Genomic DNA, 22,896 nt, shown 5'->3' on the forward strand with positions numbered 1-22,896 from the left:
CCAGAAAATAACTATCTTAGTGTTTTAGACCATTTGAGATTTCTTTCAATAGTAAAATTTATCGTAGAGCGTTAAGAGGTAAAGATCTGCACTACTCAGGGACTCAGTATTGAAACAAACAGGCAAACTTAATTCAAATGATTTAACAAAGTTTATTCAAACGAGCTACTGGTTACTAATTTTAAATCACACAGGAGTAAATATGCATAAACAAAAACAATATACGATCGCAAATAAGGAATATAACAAAATAAACGTAAGATCAAAGGTTAGAGTAGGGGAAGGAAAAGGGAGAATATAAGAGAGAGAGAGAGAGAGAGAGAGAGAGAATTTTAAGAATGGGTTTTGTGTGTGTACGCTGAGAGCGTGGTAAGGAGAGGTGTGTGTGTGTGTGTGTAGGAGCACGCCTTTAGCAGCACGTGGCCGTGTGTTTCTGTCTAGGAACACGTGAATAGGTGGGCGTGTATGTGTGTATGTGCAGATGTGTGCGTCAAAGAGTGTGTAAGTGTGAGTGAAGAGAAATTAGAGATAGGTAGAACAGTTCAGTCATTCACACGAAACCCCAATAGACACAGTAATGTTAGACACTTTAAACAGCACGTCAGATTGTAAATTTAAAGTCTACGTTACTCGGGGTGAAGCTCGGCCTTTGTGTGTCCGTGCGTCGAGTCGGAGTAGACAAAGCGTCTGGTCACGTGGTCACCGAAACGGAGGTCACAGCGTCTGGTTGCTATGGTGACTGGAAACGAGCGAAAACTTAGCAAGATGACTTTAGCTTTAAGTTGATTTCGTTGGTTGGTTGAAGGAGACTATCAACTGAAGTAAAAGTAGTTTTAAGAAAATAAAAGTTGGAAGAAAAATGAAAATAAACGCGAACGAGGCTTCCAAGGATGGAAGAAGGCGTGTCGTTTCTCTCTCTCTGGCGAAAAGTGCACTGAGATCAGAGAAGCGCGGCATTTTGAAGGGGTTAAGCCCAGCCTCTTTAGGTGCATGACCCAATCGCCTGGAAGGGCGATTGTGACTACCTCCTGACGTTTTGCGGAGGCTCACGCCCCTTCCTAATAGTTATGGAGAAGCTAAATTTGTTCCTAACGTTAATAACACTGGAATTAATAAAATAATGCGTCTTCGGAGATTTTGGGTCAAAGATTCAACACCGTTGAGATTTTTGGAAGAGAACAATACCGCGAATGACCATGCTATGGTCTAAAGTCATGAAGATATAAGATTTTTCACTATAACAAGCATTTCATTCTTTGAGTATATCATAAAACTAGATTATATCGGTCTGATTTATAGGGACCGTGACATATAACACAAATACATTTCAAGAATACATTTGGAAAAGGGTGATTTTTGATCACAATGTCCGGGCATTTGAGCTCCTCTGTGTGTGTGGAGGGGATGCCAAATGTTCACAACTTCGTGTCTGATGCGTGAACTGCGTCCCCCTTTCTTTCCTGAGGGGGAGACCAGTATGTATGTATGTATGTGTGTTTTACAATGAATGGGCATAATATTTGGGATGAGGGATCATGCATACATCACGAGAATACATTTTAACATTTCACAAGATGATTTTGATTCACACATGTAGGATCTGTGTGTGTTTCTGTGTGTGTGTGTTGGAAGAGTCACTGAAGGTTCATCCTGCTGCTGACCTTTTGCTCTTGGAGCCACGGAGGAATGATTTATGTGTGTGTGCTGGGTTGTCTTGATGAGATTATCAGCCAGCGCATCTGGCCAGACAGAGCTCTTTGTTTTCGGAACGTGTTAAATGAGTGTCTAAATGTAAATAAATGTCAGAGAGAGGATCCTTGGGGTTCTCCGAGATTGCTCTCATTGGTCAGCGGACGTTTGCCAAGCCATAAATCCGAGGTCAGCAGTAAAGGAATCTCTGTTTTCAGATAGACAGTTAATGATTTAGGTCATTTGTAGGCGCCGTTGGGTCTGGGGTCCAGGAAGGAAGGATCTTAAGACAATAGAGGTGTTTGTGGATTAGGACACCAGTGATTTAATTAGGTCTCAGAGCAAAAGGGGGTTTGAAGACAGGCTAATTTCGGTAAATTAACATATAGAGAGATAGAGCTGGTGATCTGACCATCTGCTGTGCGTTACATATATTTAAATACATTATTGGCCTAGCTGGTAAAAAGTTTTATATATTATTTTGATGTCCTTTTGGACACAAGAGGGCAGTATAGCCCTATGTATGACTTGAATTTTATTTTTTACTTTACTGTTTTAAAATTTAGAATAAAATTAGAATAAAATTCTTTTTAAAAACAGAATAAAATGGGTTTAGTTGTGATATTTGTATACTTTTATATAGAAATAAATGGTATAAAATTACATTTTTAGAAGATTTGAGGCTTTTAGTGCCTTTTGGAGGCTGATTTTGCAAAGAATCCACATTCAAACCAAAATATCTGACTTCCTGATGGTCGGAGTTAATGACTTTAAATTAGAAAGTTGTCCGGGTCGATGAGATCAACATACGTACTGAGTTGTGCTACTGTAGGTAAAACAACCCCCCCAACTTTTGTCAAAAGCATTTTGAAAGTGACACATTTCCTGCTGCCAGTTGGTGGCGCTATAACTTTGACACACAATAGTTACATCCATCTGATCGGCCTCTTACCATGAACAAACTGCTGAAGTTTCATCAAGATCAGTTAATGTATGCATTAGTTATAACACTTCGTTTTTCTCTTTTCTCGCCATTAATTCGTTTCCTCGCCACAGCCAAACCGTTCGAGATATCAAAAATCCGTCCGCAATTTAGCATCCTCAATGTCTTGACTTCACGCTGACCGAGTTTGGAGGCGAATCGATGTATTTCCTAGGAGGAGTACATTAAATTCCACAGCAAGCGTTTCCAAACAACCCTAAATAGCCGACTTCCTGTTGGGCTGGCGTAAAACTTGTTGTTCGGCCCGAAAACGAAAGTTGTTCGGCCCGATGAGATCTATATGTGTACCGAGTTTCAAATTAATTCATGCAAGCGTGTTTGATATATGGACCAAGTTTTAGAACCCCGTTCAAGGGGGCGCTGTTGAGCCCCCCTGCCACGCCCGGCTACCAGATTCAGCCCCGCCCTGATGGCCGCGGGTTCTGACCTGTGTGCAAAGTTTCAAGAGTTTTCGAGCACGTTTAGGGACCCAAAAGCCCCAGAAACCTTGAAAACAAATGAAAAAGTAAATCTCACTCAACTGACAAATCACCCCCACCCCTCACACACTCAGAGACCGAGAGAGAGAGAAATTTCTCCAAAAAATCACATTCAAACCAAAATATCTGACTTTCTGTTGCTTTGAGCTAATAAGTGTAAATTAGAAAGTTGTCCGGCTCGATAAGAACAATATACATACCAAGTTTTGTGATTCTAGGTAAAACTAAGCCCCCATTTTTGACTAAAGGTGGCGCTACTGAGCCCCTCACCACGCCCGTTTCAGAAACTTTGCTCATGTCTACTGGATAATAAGTGTGATGTGTCTGTCGAGTTTCATGCAATTTCAAGTATGTTAAGAGTCTCAAAAGCATCAAAAAAGAATATTAAAGTTTGATGCGTTGCCATGGCAACAGTATCTAAGATATCAATAATCCTTTCACAGGTCTACATCTGCCGTGTGTCTACATCATACACATAAAGTTTGAAGCAAATCAGGTAAAAATAAGAGAGTGATTTCAAAGCATTTTGAAAGTGACACACTTCCTGCTGCCAGTTGGTGGCGCTATAACTTTGACTCACAATAATCACATTCTTGTGTTCGGCCTCTTACAACGAACACACTGCTGAAGTTTCATCAATATCAGATAATGTATGCTGAAGTTATAACACACTTCCTGTGTCCCTTATTCGCCATAAATTCGTTTCCTTGCCACGGCCAAACCGTTCGAGATATCAAAAATCTGTCCGCAATTTAGCATCCTCAATGTCTTGACTTCATGCTGACCGAGTTTGGAGGCGATTGGATGAATTCTCTAGGAGGAGTACATTAAATTCCACAGCATGCGTTTCAAAACAACCCATAATAGCCGACTTCCTGTTGGGCTGGCGTAAAAAGTAAAAGTACGAAAGTTGTTCGGCCCGATGAGATCTATATGTGTACCGAGTTTCATATTATTACATGCAAGCGTGTCTGATTTATGGACCAAGTTTTCTGACCCCGTTCAAGGGGGCGCTGTCGAGCCACCCTGCCACGCCCGGGTACCAGCTTCAGCCCGGCCCTGATGGCCACGGGTTCTGACCCGTGTGCAAAGTTTCAAGAGTTTTCGAGCACGTTAAGGGTCTCAAAAGTGCCCGAAAGGTTGACAGAAAAATAATAATAATAATAAATATAGCTGCGAGCAGCGATTACGGGCCCAAGCCGGTGGCACCGCAACCCCGGTGCCTTTAGTTACCTAAAGGCACCGGGGGTGGCGGTGCCCCCAGCTTTGGCCCTTCATCGCTGCTCGCAGCTACATTTATATATATATATATATATATATATATATATATTAGGGCTGCACGATATGAGGAAAAGCTGCGATGTGCGATAACATATGTTTATTATTGCGATGACGATATGACTTGCGATAAATATTCAAATGTAAATGTTAGCTATACTGTTCCCATGTTAGTGCTTTAATAGGTTCTTTGCGTGATAGGTCAAACGTTTACCTGCCTGGTTCAGATTACACGATTTTTGCACGATCCCTTTGATGTGGGTGTCGTGGGGATTCGTAAACGACAACGGGCGTCGGGACGCAAGATTCGATTGTTTCATCTCGACAACCTACGTCGTGTCTGCGATGCTTCACAACATTACTACAGAAAGACTATGTTTAATTTTTAACGGTCGGTCCTCCAATATGGGTTGAGTATGTGAGCAATAGTGAGTGTGCGCGAGTGAGTGAGAGTGCGAGCAACAGTTTGTGCGCCAGTGAGCGAGTTTTTGTGTGTGTGTGTGTGTGAGTGTGTGAGTGTGTGTGTGTGTGTGTGTGTGTGCGAGTGTGTGTGTGTGTGTGCGAGTAAGTGCGAGTGAGTGAGTGAGCGAGGCACAGTGAGTGTGTGTGCGCGCGAGTGAGCGAGTGAGTGTGTGTGTGTGTGTGTGTGCGCGCGTGTGCGAGTGAATGTTTGCGAGTGAATGTGTGCGTGTGGCGGCACGCGATGACTGGTCGGAAAGTGTAGTCTGACATGTTTCTTGTCCACAACATGACAAGATTTTAAGAGTCAAAATCGTGTAATCGGACACCGTGACTATCATAACAGACACAAAAATCTTGCAATCTGAACCAGGCATTATTCATCGTGTCAGGCTGTCTGTTGCGATGTGTTCATCGTGCGAGTTCATATCGCGAAGACGATGAAAATTCGATGTATCGTTCAGCCCTAATATATATATATATATGTATATGTATTTATAAAAGACCAAAAATATTGCTTGACTTACCTTATTCTGATTTTATGATACACAAATCAAAATGTTTCAACATTTGCGATGTATTTGGATGCTAAACTATTCTTTATTATAGGCTTTGTTCTTCACTCGTGTTCCAATATCGATGGAAAAAATCATCCTCTTCACAAGCGCAAAAATGTGCTTGGAAACACCACAGTGGAGCGGTGCTTACTGTGAATGTATGAATTGTACTACTGACTATTTAGAGCAGTTTAATTGTTATATGTTAGGTTGACTATTTTATTATTATATTTTATGAAGGCCATAATGAACAGGCTGCGATGTCAAGATTACAATGCTGGAATGTGTGTAAGTGTGTTCATGTTTTTCTATCCCAGTGGGGACTTCAACCTGAATGCATACAGACTCATGGGGACTCGTGTCACAGTGGGGACCTAACCAGAGGTCCCCATGGGTAAACAAGCTTATAAATCATACAGAATGAGTTTTTTTGGAAATGTAAAAATGCAGAAAGTTTTCTGTGATAGGTAGGTTTAGGGGTAGGGTTAGTGTGAGGAGATAGCATATACAGTTTATGCAGTATAAAAAAAATAAGGCTATGGAGAGTCCCCACAAAGATAGTAAACCGTGTGTGTGTGTGTGTGGCGTGGGCGCGTTTGAACAGTGGACACATAAAAACATACTCCGTCATTATACAGGACGACATTCAAACTGCAAAGTGTTAACTTATATTTGTGTACAGTCGCAATAAAACACAACATTGTGCTTTTGTAAAATAATTTCAAGCAATCCACCCCCCGAAAGGCGCTAATTTTAAAATTAAACTAAAATGCTCACGGCTGCACGGGCATTCATAACGGTGCGCGTCCACGGCGAGGAACGAGCGAGGAATGTTTTTCAGTTAATTCCTACTTCCATAGGAATTCATTTGAAATGCTTGCTCAACCACTATCAATGTCAGTGCGGACGAACATATTTTACTTTCGTTTTTAAGTTGGCGATTCAAAAGCCCCCAGCGGTGTCACACGTCGATTAACCGGTGGTAAAATATTCTCAAAGTCACATATTACCTAGTATATTTTTATATAGATACAATAGGCCTACCTGATTTTGAACACAAGAGGGCAGTATAGCCCTATGTATAAGGAGGAGTAACTAAAAACTCAGAGTCTGAAATATCCAAAAAATCCACATTCAGACCAAAATATCTGACTTCCAGATGGCCGTGGCTAATGAATGTAAATTAGAAAGTTGTCCGGCTTGATGAGTACAATATACAAACTATTTTTTTTTTACTGTAGTTAAAACTAATGCATGTTGAAAGTGACACACTTCCTGCTGCCAGTTGGTGGCGCTATAACTTTGACTCACAATAGTTACATCCATCTGATCGGCCTCTTACCACGAACACACTGCTGAAGTTTCATCAAGATCAGTTAATGTATGCATAAGTTATTCCACTTCGTGTTTCTCTTTTCTCGCCATAAATTCTTTTCCTCGCCACGGCCAAACCGTTCGAGATATCAAAAATCCGTCCGCAATTTAGAATCCTCAATGTCTTGACTTCATGCACACCGAGTTTGGTGGGGATTGGATGAATTCTCTAGGAGGAGTACTTTGCATTCCACAGCAAGCGTTTTCCAAACAACCCATAATAGCCGACTTCCTGTTGGGCTGGTGTAAAACTTGACCAGGGGAAAGTTGTTCGGCCCGATGAGATCTATATGTGTACCGAGTTTCATATTAATTCATGCAAGCATGTTTGATCTATGGACCAAGTTTTGGGACACCATTCAAGGGGGCGCTGTTGAGCCCCCCTGCCACGCCCGGGTACCAGCTTCAGCCCGTCCCTGATGGCAGGGGGTTCTGACTTGTGTACAAAGTTTCAAGAGTTTTTGAGCACGTTAAGGACCCCAAAAGCCCCTGAAACCTTGATTAACAATATAAAAGCAATAGTCAAATCCCCCCCTCCCCTCACACACACTGAGACACAGAGAGAGGGAGAGAAAATTCTTCAGAAAATCCACATTCAAACCAAAATATCTCTCTTCCTTTTGGTCGGAGATCATTAATGTAAATTAGAAAGTTGTCCGTCTTGATGAGAACAATACACATACCAAGTTTTGTTGCTGTTGATAAAACTAACCCCCCCACTTATGACTAAAGGTGGCGCTACTGAGCCCCTCACCACGCCCGTTTCTGAAACTTTGCACAAGTCTACGGGCTTATAAGTGTGATGTGTCTGTCGAGTTTCATCCAATTTCAAGTATGTTAAGAGTCTCAAAAGCATCAAAAAAGAATATTAAAGTTTGAAGCGTTGCCATGGCAACAGTATTAAAGATATCAAAAATCCTTTCACAGGTCTACATCTGCTGTGTGTTTACATTATACACATAAAGTTTGAAGCAAATCGGGTAAAAATAAGAGGGTGATTTCAAAGCATTTTGAAAGGGACACACTTCCTGCTGCCAGTTGGTGGCGCTATAACTTTGACTCACAATAGTCACATCCATGTGATCGGCCTCTTACAACGAACACACTGCTGAAGTTTAATCAAGATCAGTTTATGTATGCAGAAGTTATAACACACTTCCTGTTTCCATTATTCGCCATAAATTCGTGTCCTCGCCACGGCCAAACCGTTCGAGATATCAAAAATCCGTCCGCAATTTAGCATCCTCAGTGTCTTGACTTCATGCTGACTGAGTTTGGAGGCGAATGGATGAATTCCCTAGGAGGAGTACTTTAAATTCCACAGCATGTGTTTCTAAACAACCCATAATAGCCGACTTCCTGTTGGGCTGGCGTAAAAAGTAAAAGTACGAATGTTGTTTGGCCCGATGAGATCTATATGTGTATTGAGTTTCATATTATTACATGCAAGCGTGTCTGATTTATGGACCAAGTTTTCGGACCCCGTTCAAGGGGGCGCTGTTGAGCCCCCCTGCCACGCCCGGGTACCAGCTTCAGCCCGGCCCTGATGGCCGCAGGTTCTGACCTGTGTGCAAAATTTCAAGAGTTTTCGAGCATGTTAAAGGCCCCAAAAGTGCCCGAAAGGTTGACAGAAAAATAATAATAATAATAATAATAATAATAATAATAATCCTACCGGAAACAATAGGGCCTTCGCCCTTTCAGGGCTTGGGCCCTAATAAATAATCCTACCGAAAACAATAGGGCCACACAAGTCAGAATCCCCTGCCATCAGGGACGGGCTGAAGCTGGTACCCGGGCGTGGCACAGGGGCTCAACAGCGCCCCCTTGAATGGTGTCCCAAAACTTGGTCCATAGATCAAACACGCTTGCATGAGTTAATATGAAACTCGGTACACATATAGATCTCATCGGGCCAAACAACTTTGCCCCGGTCAAGTTTGACACCAGCCGAACAGGAAGTCGGCTATTATGGGTTGTTTGGAAAACGCTTGCTGTGGAATACGAAGTACTCCTCCTAGAGAATTCATCCAATCCCCACCAAACTCAGTGTGCATGAAGTCAAGACATTGAGGATTCTAAATTGCGGACGGATTTTTGATATCTCGAACGGTTTGGCCGTGGCGAGGAAACAAATTTATGGCGAGAAAAGAGAAACACGAAGTGGAATAACTTATGCATACATTAACTGATCTTGATGAAACTTCAGCAGTGTGTTCGTGGTAAGAGGCCGATCAGATGGATGTAACTAATGTGAGTCAACGTTATAGCGCCACCAACTGGCAGCAGGAAGTGTGTCACTTTCAACATGCTTTTGACAAAAGTGGGGGGGTTAGTTTTAACTACAGTAAAAAAAAAATTGTTTGTATATTGTTCTCATCAAGCCGGACAACTTTCTAATTTATATTCATTAGCTCCGGCCATCAGGAAGTCAGATATTTTGGTCTGAATGTGGATTTTTTTGCAAAATCAGCCTCTGAATTTTTAGCCACTCCTCTTAAACTATTTATTTTATTCCCACCAAACTTTTTCAACATGATGAAAAAACATTAAATATGCTAAATTGTGAATGGATAATAAATATCTCAAATGGTTTTGCTATGGCGAGGGATTAAAGTAATGTCCAAAAAGGAAACACTAAAAATCTTCTAAAAATGTAATTTTATACCATTTATTTCTATATAAAAGTATACAAATATCACAACTAAACCCATTTTATTCTGTTTTTGCAATTCAAGAGAAGAGGAATGAAAAAGTTAAAAACAGGCTATTTAGTGCTATTTGGTTAAAAATAAAAAGCAAACATAGGGCTATACTGCCCTCTTGTGTCCAAAAGGACATCAAAATAGTTTATAAAACTTTTTACCAGGTAGGCCAAAATTGTATTTAAATATACATTTATTAGGTATGTGTCTGAGGATAATTTCCCACCGGTTAATCGACGTGTAACACCGCTGGGGGCTTTTGAATTGCCAACTTAAAAACAAAAGTAAAATATGTTCGTCCGTACTGACATTGATAGTGGTTGAGCGAGCGTTTCAAATGAATTCCTTTGGAAGTAAGAATTAACTGAAAAACGTTCACTCTGTTCTGCTCGTTCCTCACCGTGGATGCGCACCGTTTTAAATCGCTAATATGAGCATTTTAGTTTAATTTTAAAATTAGCACCTTTTGGGGGGAGGATTGCTTGAAATTATTTTACAAAAGCACAATGTTGTGTTTTATTGCGACTGTACACAAATATAAGTTAACACTTTGCAGTTTGAATGTCGTCCTGTATAATGACGGAGTATGTTTTTATGTGTCCACTGTTCAATCGCACCCACGCCACACACACACACACACACACACACACACGGATTACTATCTTTGTTGGGACTCTCCATAGACTTAATGGTTTTATACTGTACAAACTGTATATTCTATCTCCTCACACTAGGGGTTGCACGACTACTGATTTCTGCTAGTCGATTTCTTATCAAAACAATACTCGAGTTACTCGACTACTCGTGGTTCATGCTACTGTAAATGAAAAGACATGAAATAGCTAGGCTAGATCTTATCAATAAACATTATTAATTCATAGCCTAATGCAACAATTACATAAGTAAACTCTCAAAACATTATAATTATGACATTTCATTTTAAAATTTTCATGTAACAGTCTAAAGCCAAATAAATAGCCGTTCTTACCTTTCATTTCAGACGGGGCCGTTCACATATCGCATCTTTTTCGCGCTCAAGGTCGACATTTCAAATGTAGGCGCGCGGCGAGCGCGTTCATAATGGAAGCAACGTGGTGCGCTAGTTTTTCCAGGCGGGTTTTTCCTTCTCATCTCCAGAAATATATATAGTAGTAAAGCTAATGCAAGGGCTAAAAATCAATTAATCCTTTGCTGATACTTCTTCGTCGTCATCATGGAGAGCGCAGTTCATGGTTGGTTGCATAGCAACGGCAGACGCCATGGGAGCGGGAGCGCAAGCGCTTGTAGGAGACAGCGGCAGGGCCGCGCTTTCCACACGTTTTTAGACGCAATATGTGAACGGCCTCTTGCAGAGTTGGCCAATTACTATATTTTTGTCATGCTTGATGAAATACTTCCACACATCTGACGTGTGTTGTCTGTTGGTGACGTTCGCCATTTTTAATTCATTTATGGTTAATGGACGCTCGAGTAGTCGATTGTTTCCGACGGCGTCGAATAGTGGTTGAAGTAGTCGATCTATCGACTACTCGACTAGTCTATGCAAGCCCTACCTCACACTAACCCTAGCCCTAAACCTACCTATCCCAGAAAACTTTCTGCATTTTTACATTTCCAAAAAAACTCATTCTGTATGATTTATAAGCTTGTTTACCCATGAGGACCTCTATTTAGGTCCCCACTGTGACACGAGTCCCCATGAGTCTGTGTGCATTCAGGTTGAAGTCCCCACCGGGATAAAAAAAACATGAACACACACACACACATTCCAGCATTGTAATCTTGACATCGCAGCCTGTTCATTATAGCCTTCATAAAATATAATAATAAAATAGTCAACCTAACATATAAAAATTACACTGCTCTAAATAGTCAGTAGTACAATTCATACATTCACAGTAAGCACCGCTCCACTGTGATGTTTCCAAGCACATTTTTGCGCTTGTGAAGAGGATGATTTTTTTCCATCGATATTGGAACACAGGTGAAGAACAAAGCCTATAATAAAGAATAGTTTAGCATCCAAATACATCGCAAATGTTGAAACATTTTGATTCTAATGAGAGGGTTACGTGAGCCCAACACTGCTTTCTTTCTTTTTTATTTTTACATTAAATTTAAAGGATTTGTTGTGGAATATTTTGAGTGTATCATAAAATCAGAATAAGGTAAGTCAAATAATATTTTTGGTCTTTTATATACATATATAAAACCCGTGTGCAAAGTTTCATGAGTTTTTGAGTCTCTTAAGGGCCCCAAAAGCCCCTGAACCCTTGAACAATAATAATAAATATAGCTGCGAGCAGCGATTACGGGCCCAAGCCGGTGGCACCGCAACCCCAGGCACCGGTGGTGGCGGTACCGCCGGAACATATGTGTGTGTGTGTTTTTAGGAGAAGTCTCTTCTGCTCACCAAGGCTGCATTTATTTGATTAAAAATACAAACAAAAACAGTAATATTGTGAAATATTATTCCAATTTAAAACAGCTGTTTTCTATTTTAAAATATTTTACACTGTAATTAATTTATGTGATCAAAGTTGAGTTTTCAGCATCATTACTCCCGTCTTCAGTGTCACATGATCCTTCAGAAATCATTCTAATATGATGATTGATGGTCAATAAATATTATTTTCAATGTTGAAAACAGTTGTGTACAGATTTTTTTTCAAAATGCGTTGATGAATGTAAAGTTCAAAAGAACAGCATTTATTTAAAATATAATTTGTTTTAACATTATAAATGTCTGTACTGTAACTTTTGATCAGTTTAACTCCTTCTCGATGAATAAAAGTATTGATTTATTTTATTTCTTTCACCAAAAAATAAAATTAAAATTATTACTGACCCCAAACTTTTGAACGGTAGTGTTTAATGTTACAAAAGCTTTAGATTTCAGATAAATGCTGTTCTTTTGAACTTTCTATTCATCAAAGACTGTACACAACTGTTTTCGACATTTAAAATAATCATGAATGTTTCTTGAGCATCAATCATCATATTAGAATAATTTCTGAAGGATCATGTGTGACGACTGGAGTAATGATGCTGAAAACTCAGCTTTGATCACAGGAATAAATAACAGTTTAAAATATATTAAAATAGAAAGCAGATGTTTTAAATTGGAATACTATTTTACAATATTACTGTTTTTGTTTGTATTTTTAATCAAATAAATGCAGCCTTGGTGAGCAGAAGAAACTTTGCTTAAAAACATTAAAAATCTTACTGACCCCAAACTTTTGAACAGTAGTGTATATATATTATATAAAAATGTAAGGGACAAGACACAGATAATTTTACTTGCCTGACCTGATTAAAACAATGAAAAAACTTAAATGAAAAAATAACTTGGGAATCACTAAAACGAGTGAATTAATCTGATTTTATGATAGAGTCAAAATATTCTACAACAAATTCTTTAAATTCAACGATGTTGAGAACGGAACAAGAATAAAAAAAGAACTATAAACAAGCTGAAACTAAATAAATCATTAATAAATCAATCATTAAATAAATCAATAATAAATCATTCAATCTTTGAGTCGAACGATTACTGTTTTTGTTTGTATTTTTAATCAAATAAATGCAGCCTTGGTGAGCAGAAGAAACTTCTCTGTTATGTGCGCGCCACAGACTGCACGCACGTCCGCTTAGAGTTCCGCCTTTTGCCTTCCGTCAATATTACGTTATTAGAAAAATATTTTTTTAGAGAATCAATTTTTTGACATTTGTGAATCGATTCAGAATCGTCCACGTCCGCATCGCGATGCATCTAAGAATAATTTTTTTCTCCCACCCCTAGATTTCATACAACAGGTTAATAAACAGTTACAATTAAGTCACTTACATTTTAGATGCAATGTTGACTGTTTTTGTTCTGTTTCAGCAGCGAAAATAGTTAAACAAAGATCACGGCAAAACCATCACGCATCACGTGTTTTCTCATAACTGAACGATTCAGCATTTTTAACGAATCGGTTGACTCAAAGATTGAATGATCAATCCATAAACATCTGTCTTAATCATGATCGACTCATTCGAACGAATCGTTTGAACGAATGAATCAATGACTCGCTTATTAAGATGGATGCCTGGCGACACCTAATGGCGGTTTAGTGTTGTTTAAAAGCATCATTCTTTCCCACATGTGTGTGATTTGTGTGTGCAACATTATCATTATTTTTCTTTCACTATTATATTAGCGATTTAAAAGCACCCACTCGTGTCACACGTCGATTAACCGGTGGGAAAATATCCTCAGACACATACCTAATAAATGTATATTTAAATACAATATTGGCCTACCTGGTAAAAAGTTTTATATACTATTTTGATGTCCTTTTGGACACAAGAGGGCAGTATAGCCCTATGTTTGCTTTTTTGTTGAACCAAATAGCACTAAATAGCCTGTTTTAACTTTTTCATTCTTCTTGAATTGCAAAAACAGAATAAAATGGGTTTAGTTGTGATATTTGCATTCTTTTATATAGAAATAAATGGTATATAATTACATTTTTAGAAGATTTTTAGTGTTTCCTTTTTGGACATTACTTTAATCCCTCGCCATAGCAAAACCGTTTGAGATATTTATTATCCATTCACAATTTAGCATATATAATGTAGTTTCATCATGTTGAAAAAGTTTGGTACGAATAAAATAAATAGTTTAAGAGGAGTGGCTAAAAATTCAGAGGCTGATTTTGCAAAAAAATTCACATTCAGACCAAAATATCTGACTTCCTGATGGCCAGAGCTATTGAATGTAAATTAGAAAGTTGTCCGACTTGATGAGAACAATATACAAACTGTTTTTTCTTTACTGTAGTTAAAACTAACCCCCCCACTTTTGTCAAAAGCATGTTGAAAGTGACACACTTCCTGCTGCCAGTTGGTGGCGCTATAACTTTGACTCACAATAGCTACATCCATCTGATCGGCCTCTTACCACGAACACACTGCTGAAGTTTCATCAAGATCAGTTAATGTATGCAGAAGTTATTCCACTTCCGTGTTTCTCTTTTCTCGCCATAAATTCGATTCCTCGCCACAGCCAAACCGTTCGAGATATCAAAAATCCGTCCGCAATTTAGCATCCTCAAAGTCTTGACTACATGCACACCGAGTTTGAAGGGGACACGGTGAATTTTCTAGGAGGAGTATTTCACATTCCACAGCAAGCGTTTTCCAAACAACCCATAATAGCCGACTTCCTGTTGGGCTGGCGTAAAACTTGACCGGGGTAAAGTTGTTCGGCCCGATGAGATCTATATGTGTACCGAGTTTCATATTAATTCATGCGAGCGTGTTTGATATATGGATCAAGTTTTAGAACCCCGTTCAAGGGGGCGCTGTTGAGCCCCCCAGCCACGCCCGGGTACCAGCTTCAGCCCGGCCCTGATGGCCGTGGGTTCTGACCTGTGTGCAAAGTTTCAAGAGTTTTTGAGCATGTTAAGGACCCCAAAAGCCCCTGAAACCTTGATTAACAATATAAAAGCAATAGTCAAATCCCCCCCTCCCCTCACACACACACAGACACAGAGAGAGGGAGAGAAAATTCTTCAGAAAATCCACATTCAAACCAAAATATCTCTCTTCCTGTTGGTCGGAGATGGTTCATGTAAATTAGAAAGTTGTCCGTCTTGATGAGAACAATACACATACCAAGTTTTGTGATTCTAGGAAAAACTAAGCCCCCATTTTTGACTAAAGGTGGCGCTACTGAGCCATTCCACCACGCCCGTTTCTGAAACTTTGCACATGTCTACGGGCTAATAAATGTGATGTGTCTGTTGAGTTTCATGCAATTTCAAGTATGTTAAGAGTCTCAAAAGCATCAAAAAATAATATTAAAGTTTGATGCGTTGCCACGGCAACAGTATCTAAGATATCAATAATCCTTTCACAGGTTTACATCTGCCGTGTGTCTACATTGTACACATAAAGTTTGAAGCAAATCGGGTAAAAATAAGACACTGATTTCAAAGCATTTTGAAAGTGATGTACTTCCTGCTGCCTGTTCGTGGTGCTATAACTTTGACTCACAATAGTCACATCCATGTGATCGGCCTCTTACAACGAACACACTGCTGAAGTTTCATCAAGATCAGTTAATGTATGCAGAAGTTATAACACACTTCCTGTTTCTTTTTTTCGCCATACATTTGTTTCCTCGCCACGGCCAAACCGTTCGAGATATCAAAAATCCGTCCGCAATTTAGCATCCTCAATGTCTTGACTTCATGCACACCGAGATTGGAGGCGAATCGATGAATTCCCTAGGAGGAGTACATTAAATTCCACAGCATGCGTTTCCAAACAACGCTAAATAGCCAACTTCCTGTTGGGCTGGCGTAAAACTTAGAGCACGAAAGTTGTTCGGCCCGATGAGATCTATATGTGTACTGAGTTTCATATTATTACATGCAAGCGTGTTTGATTTATGGACACGTGTTTGGATCCCGTTCCAGGGGGCGCTGTCGAGCCCCCCTGCCACGCCCGGGTACCAGCTTCAGTCCGGCCCTGATGGCCGCGGGTTCTGACGTGTGTGCAAAATTTCAAGAGTTTTCGAGCATGTTAAGGGCCCCAAAAGTGCCCGAAAGGTTGACAAAATAATAATAATAATAATAATAATAATAATAATAATAATCCTACCGGAAACAATAGGGCCTTCGCCCTTTCAGGGCTTGGGCCCTAATAAATAATCCTACCGAAAACAATAGGGCCTTCGCCCTTTCAGGGCTTGGGCCCTAATAATCCTACCGAAAACAATAGGGCTCTTCGCCCTTTCAGGGCTTGGGCCCTAATAATAATAATAATAAATAATCCTACCGGAAACAATAGGGCCTTCGCCCTTTCAGGGCTTGGGCCCTAATAATCCTAACGAAAGCAATAGGGCTCTGCGCCCTTTCAGGGCTTGGGCCCTAATAATAATAATAATAATAATCCTACCGAAAACAATAGGGCCTTCGCCCTTTCAGGGCTTGGGCCCTAATAATCCTAACGAAAACAATAGGGCCTTCTCCCTTTCAGGGCTTGGCCCTAATAATAATAATAAATATAGCTTGGGCCCTAATAATAATCCTAAAGAAAACAATAGGGCCTTCGCCCTTTCAGGGCTTGGGCCCTAATAATAAAATATAGCTGCGAGCAGCGATTACGGGCCCAAGCCGGTTACCTAAAGGCACCGGGGTGGCGGTCCCGCCGGCTTATACATATACATATATATATATATATATATATATATATTAGGGCTGTCAAATTTAGCACGTTAATAACGCGTTAACGCAAAATCATATTAACGGCACTAATTTTTTTAACGGACGATTAACGCAGCGCGTATTTTCTGTTTGACCCGTGGCCCAAAACCTAGTTGGAGAAATGCAGATACACAGTGTTGGCAACTTAGCCACATTGCAGACCCCTTTAGCGATTTTTTTCCCTTCAACAAAGCGCCCAAACCTTATTTAGTTTCTGAGAATATACCGGTACCGCCGGTACTGCTCTCCCAGCACGCGCGCGCGCCTCTCTCTCTCTCGCTCTCTCTCTCTCTCTCTCTCTCTCTCTCTCTGCGTCTCACGCGGAGGAGCAGCGCTTTAATTCAGTTAAACACAGATATTATGTTGCTTCTCTAATTTTACAAATATAGCCGAAATCAGAGCACGGATATTGTCTTTAGCTTATGTGTATTTGATTTCACCAGACGACGGCTCGATTATCAGAATTTTTGTGCAGATTAACGTCTTGGAAGGGAGAGCTGGTTATGTTTATTTGGTCGCGTTTCAGTCACCATTTCAAATTCATTCCGTTGTTTGACAACAGAAACAGTAAAATATACGTTTTATTGAGAATGTATTGAGAATTTAGCTTCATCAAAATGGGCACAGAGAGAGACAAACTACAATGTAATAATAAATGCTAAATGTACATTTAGCATTTTCAGAAGAGCTGCCCTGTCATGCAAAAATCTAAACATGTTTGTGTTAGTAAATTGCTCAGTGCAAAGAAAGAGAAGTAATGGGAACCTGGTATTTCTTTTTTCTTTCTACATGTGTCTAATAGACATGAACAAGTTCTTTGAAAAACATCTATGACCTTTGAAACATGTCTCGTCTTCATGCTATATTGACTATGGTTTCAATAATAAACATACATTTGCATAAAGCATCTATATTTATCAATGCCCACGTTGATTAGAGTATTACAAACTTGAAAAGTATTAATTTAAGGTATATTTAGAACAAATAAAAAATGTGCGATTAAATGCGATTAATCGCGAGTTAACTCATGACAACCATGCGATTAATCGCGATTAAAAATTTTAATCGATTGACAGCCCTAATATATATATATATATATATATATATATATATATATATATATATATATATATAAACACAGTATATGATGTGTATATATATATATATATATATATATATAGTATATGATGTGTGTATATATATATATATATATATATATATATATATATATATATATATATATACATTATATACTGCAGAGGTGTGGACTCGAGTCATGTGACTTGGACTCGAGTCAGACTCGAGTCATGAATTTGATGACTTCAGACTCGACTCGACAAAATGTACAAAGACTTGCAACTCGACTTGGACTTTAACATCAATGACTCGTGACTTCACTTGGACTTGCGCCTTTTGACTCGAGAAGACTTGCTACTTCCCATGAAAACTGGGGAAAAAACGTTCACACGCCGCTCTGTTTATCTGCATCTGTGAAAAAATGTGCACCACCTGTATGCATGCAGAGAGCGCGCGCGCTGCCTGCACGACATCCAATCACTGTAGTCCCACGTTGTTTTGATTCGACAGCATAAGCAGGCACATTGCAAGACAACCAATGAAGCGCAACAAGCACAACGCATGCTACGAATTTGAACGAATGATAAGCACCTTATTGGATGTAGCCACACATCCATTTTTTTTCTCACGCACAGAAAAATCGCGAAGCAAAGAGGACACGGAGACCGACAGACTTGACAGAGCAGGTTAGTTGATATTAAAAAATCTCTGCTCTCAGATTCTGTCACTTTTATTACGAAATTCAGACAATAAATACCGTTTTGGCGCTTGTAAATGTGACACGACAGATCCCTAGCTGCACGTGAACCGATCATCTCTAGCTGATAGTAAATAACGTTAAACACGAATGAACACTGTTGAAAGATACAGTACAGCTTACCGAAATGTATATTCCTCATACATAATATCGAGCCATCAATCAAAGGGGTCAATAAAACAGTTGGAGAACAATTATGTCACATAACATTTACCTCAGGAAAGCATTTAATGACCATAATATAGGCACGTTAGTTGGCTAGAAAAAAGAGCTATAGAGAGTATTTTGCTAAATATGTGTACTATTGCATGTTTATTATATTTTTACTTATATCATTAAATAAAGTTGTTATTATAATAAAAAAATGCATTATATTTAATTCGTGTTATTTTTAACCTTAAATAATACTGCCAGCTGATAGGGCTCTCTGTATGTTTACAGCATTAGGTGAGTTGTTTTTTTCTTGAGAAAAATGAATGCCTATCTTGTGTAGCCTACCTAATATTTATCCAAATGAGTCAATATTAAATCAAATCATAATAAGTGAATTGAACTGAAATAATAAAAAAGCGTAGCTTACCAGAAATTGAACCATGTAAACATTGTAACATGTTGTCACTAAACCTGATAAAATTCAGTTTAGTTACTAAAATGTTTTGACAATACACTTATTGTGATGCAAAAATTACAATTATTAATAATTGCATCACAGTTGCACCTAGTGGTGTGACGGTTAGTATATAACCGTGAGACCGACGGTTATAGTTGAACACCATCATTAGATCTATATAACCGCCAAAACCGTGTTATTAAAATATTTTTTACAAAAAAAATTATCATCATAGAGAATGTTTAAATACTAATTAAAAACAATTGTTAACAGTCTGTGTTATTAATGGTCTACGTCGTTTCCAACTGTATTTGATTCTTTGCCAAGTACCCCCAGACCGACCCAATTATTTTAGTTAGAAATAAAAGCTATGATATAATGATATGCCATCATTATGAGATTTATTAAACAAATGAAAAACATTTGCAATTATAAACATTAGCAATGAACATTTGCAATCGGGAGACATGGTTTTTACCACTTAATGAAGTTTTGTTTTGTAAATCGTCAGACATGATTTTTACCACTTCATTAAGTTTTGCTTTGTAGAAATCCTTTCTTTAAAGCGAAGTTTGTTTTGTACAAATTGTATCTTAATTTTAATAAATGTTTCATCAACCAATAGGCTCTATGTACGATCGCTTCCGCGTTTTGTCTCAGCCCGCCCAGTTACATCCGGTGCTGCGTCAGAAGCCGTTTTTGCATTAGGTGGAGATAATGGCAAATTACACTCGCTGTTTACAAAAACTTCCTGCGGTTAACGTGAATGATGTTAACAATATTGTGAGGCAGTTAACTGTCACACATATGAGTAAGATAGAGAAGTTCTTTAAATTATAAATTTCAAGCTACATCAACAACTTTGAGGGTGAGTATTCTCTCATATCGCAAAAAAATTCGACTAGCGAATCAGTTTCTAAAATCGTTGTCTCCGTTTCTGAGAAAATGAATTTTATTAAAGTGAATTGTCCTATAGAGAGCCTAAGTCCCGCCCCTCCGCTTCCGGCTCATGGGACCTTACTTCGGAAAAAATATGTATGGAAGTCAATGGCGAGAGATAACTTATCTTTTTATTCCGTCTGAACTGTGCCCTGAACTACACATATGATGTTTGTCAATTTAAAAGGTAATTATGAAAGTCAAGAAAGTCGCAGTTTGTCATAAAACAGAAGAGTAACGTTTAGTTTTATGTGAAAATCGCTCAATGAACTACATCTCTCGTCTCGCACTATGTACGTCACAAAATCCGTTGCTCGTATGTGTGTATTCTGGCTCAAAACACTCAGGCATGACGGCGTAACGTTACAATTATAATGTAAGACTATAGAAAAAATGACAGACGTTAGCTTCAGTAAAGTTAGCTTCATTCATTGAGAGAAAAGGTATGACGTCACATGTGCGCCTTCTGGGTTTGTAGTCTTTGTAATTACGTATTTTCACAGTCTTAAGCCTGTTTTATACTTCTGCGTCGAACTGCCGCCGTAGCTACGTCGTAGGCTGTGTGTAGCGCGCGTACCCTACGGCGTACCCTGACGTGCACCTCTCCAAAAATGTAACAACGCGTCAATTCTACGCGGACACAAGCGCGGTGATTGGTCTGCCAGAACCCCTCCCTCGGGGTTTCACATGCTCCCTAGGTGCGCGTCAACGCGGACAACGACACAGAAGTATAAATTAAAACCAACACGTTGCCTACGGCGTATAGGCTCCGGCGTAGGTCCGACGCAGAAGTATAATGAGGCCTTTATACCTCATCAGTTTTACATCAAGCTGCGACTTTCTTGACTTTAAAATGTATCTTTTAAATTGACAAACATCATATGTGTAAATCAGGGCACAATTCAAACGAGATCAAAATATTTGTTGTCTCTCGCCATTGACTACCATACAATATTTTTCCGAAATAAGGTCCCATGGTGGTCGACCGGAAGGGGAGGGACTTAGGCTCTCTATTAGGGCTGCAACTAACGATTATTTTGATAATCGATTAATCGGACGATTATTTTTACGATTAATCGATTAATCGGTTTATGTACTTATATTTTAGTTTTAGCCATTTTTTCCCCAAGTAAATTATTAACAAAGGGTCTTTATCATTCAACATAGACTTTTTAGAGATTTTAACCATTTTGCATTGTCATATCCTCATCAAAAACATACTTGGAGTTGTGTTTTATTATGTGTTAGTAATCCTTTGTCGAACTCTTCTGCAATCAAAACACTGACCCATAGGTACTCTAGCAAATTTCACAAAGGAGATTTCAAATGTTTTCACCATGGCAGTCCTTAGGGCTCCTAAAGTAAAGTAGTTTAACATCCCGAACAAAGCTTATTAAGGAATCTTGCAGAACATATTTTCACGAAGAATAAGAATAAAGAATACAGTTGCAGTAAATTGCATTTTATTTTATTTTTTCCTGTAAACACACAGCTTATACCTGGGAAACAGCTTTATAGCTTATGCTGTGAAATCAATCAGAAAGTTGAAAGTAGCTTTTTTTGGTAAATTTATGGTAAACTTTCGTTCCTACCAAAACATTAGTTCTGAGTAAAAATAATGAATTGCAGAGTTTAACCATCATAGAGTTAAAGTGTATCATTTGCTTGTGACAAGTCCTGTCAGTTTAACAGAGAGCCCCGGCCGCGCGCGCGCGCACTCACCCGAGCGCTGTCTTGCTCTCTCTCTCTCCCTCGCGCATATTAATCAAAATCAATTGATACGATGGTGTCGGAAAAAAAAAAACCCTCTCCAGTGATGAAATGTTTTCTTTGTTGACAATTCTTGTGCGATATCCTAAACTGCCGAATGCTGCTTCGTTCGATTAGTTTCATCTTCCGCTTTTTTCTTTTTCTTTCTCGAGCTGCCATCTCGCTGAATGCTGCAGAGACGCTGTGCGGGAAGCACGTGACATAAAACAAGGCCAGCTATTGGCTATTCGCTACTTCTCCTGCTGTACTGGCTGAGTAAAAACTCCGGTGGATCATTACTGCCACACTTTGGTCACCGCAGATTTAAAATATGCACGAAATGAGCCGCTTACGGCAAATAAAAGTTATTTAGCAACTAATCGATGACTAAATTAGTTGACAACTATTTTAATAATCGATTTTAATCGATTAAATCGATTAGTTGTTTCAGCTCTACTCTCTATAGAACGCGCTATGCGGAAGTAAAGACGCCGGCTGAGATCCTACTGGAAATACGTTAGCAGCGTTCGTGCATAGAGCCTATTGCATGTATTTAATAATTAAAACCTATAGGAGACAATAAATAACCGTGACATTGAGGCTCCGATGCGCCGCGTTCACTTGCATTGCATTGTGAAGCTGAACTAGAGCGCATCTCATCGTAAATGAATGAAACTCAGCGGAGGCCTCATACATTAGCATTAAATATATTTGCTGCATCCTTTCTAGAACAGACAAGGGCATTCTTGCGGCTTTGAAATCTGGTCAAAAAAAGTTGGTGCGGATGATGAGTTTTGTGATGCGGTTGCGGATGAAATACACCATCCGCGTATCTCTATTGATAACAACATTGAACACTACACAAATATTACTTTTATTCAAACCCCCCCCCCCCCTGACAGTTATGTTACGAACCGTCACATTTAACTCACTTCATAACCGTCATCACCAAATCTGAAAC

The sequence above is a fragment of the Scardinius erythrophthalmus genome, assembly GCF_964197995.2.
Source record: "Scardinius erythrophthalmus genome assembly, chromosome: 11".
In the NCBI taxonomy this organism is placed as follows: Eukaryota; Metazoa; Chordata; class Actinopteri; order Cypriniformes; family Leuciscidae; genus Scardinius; species Scardinius erythrophthalmus.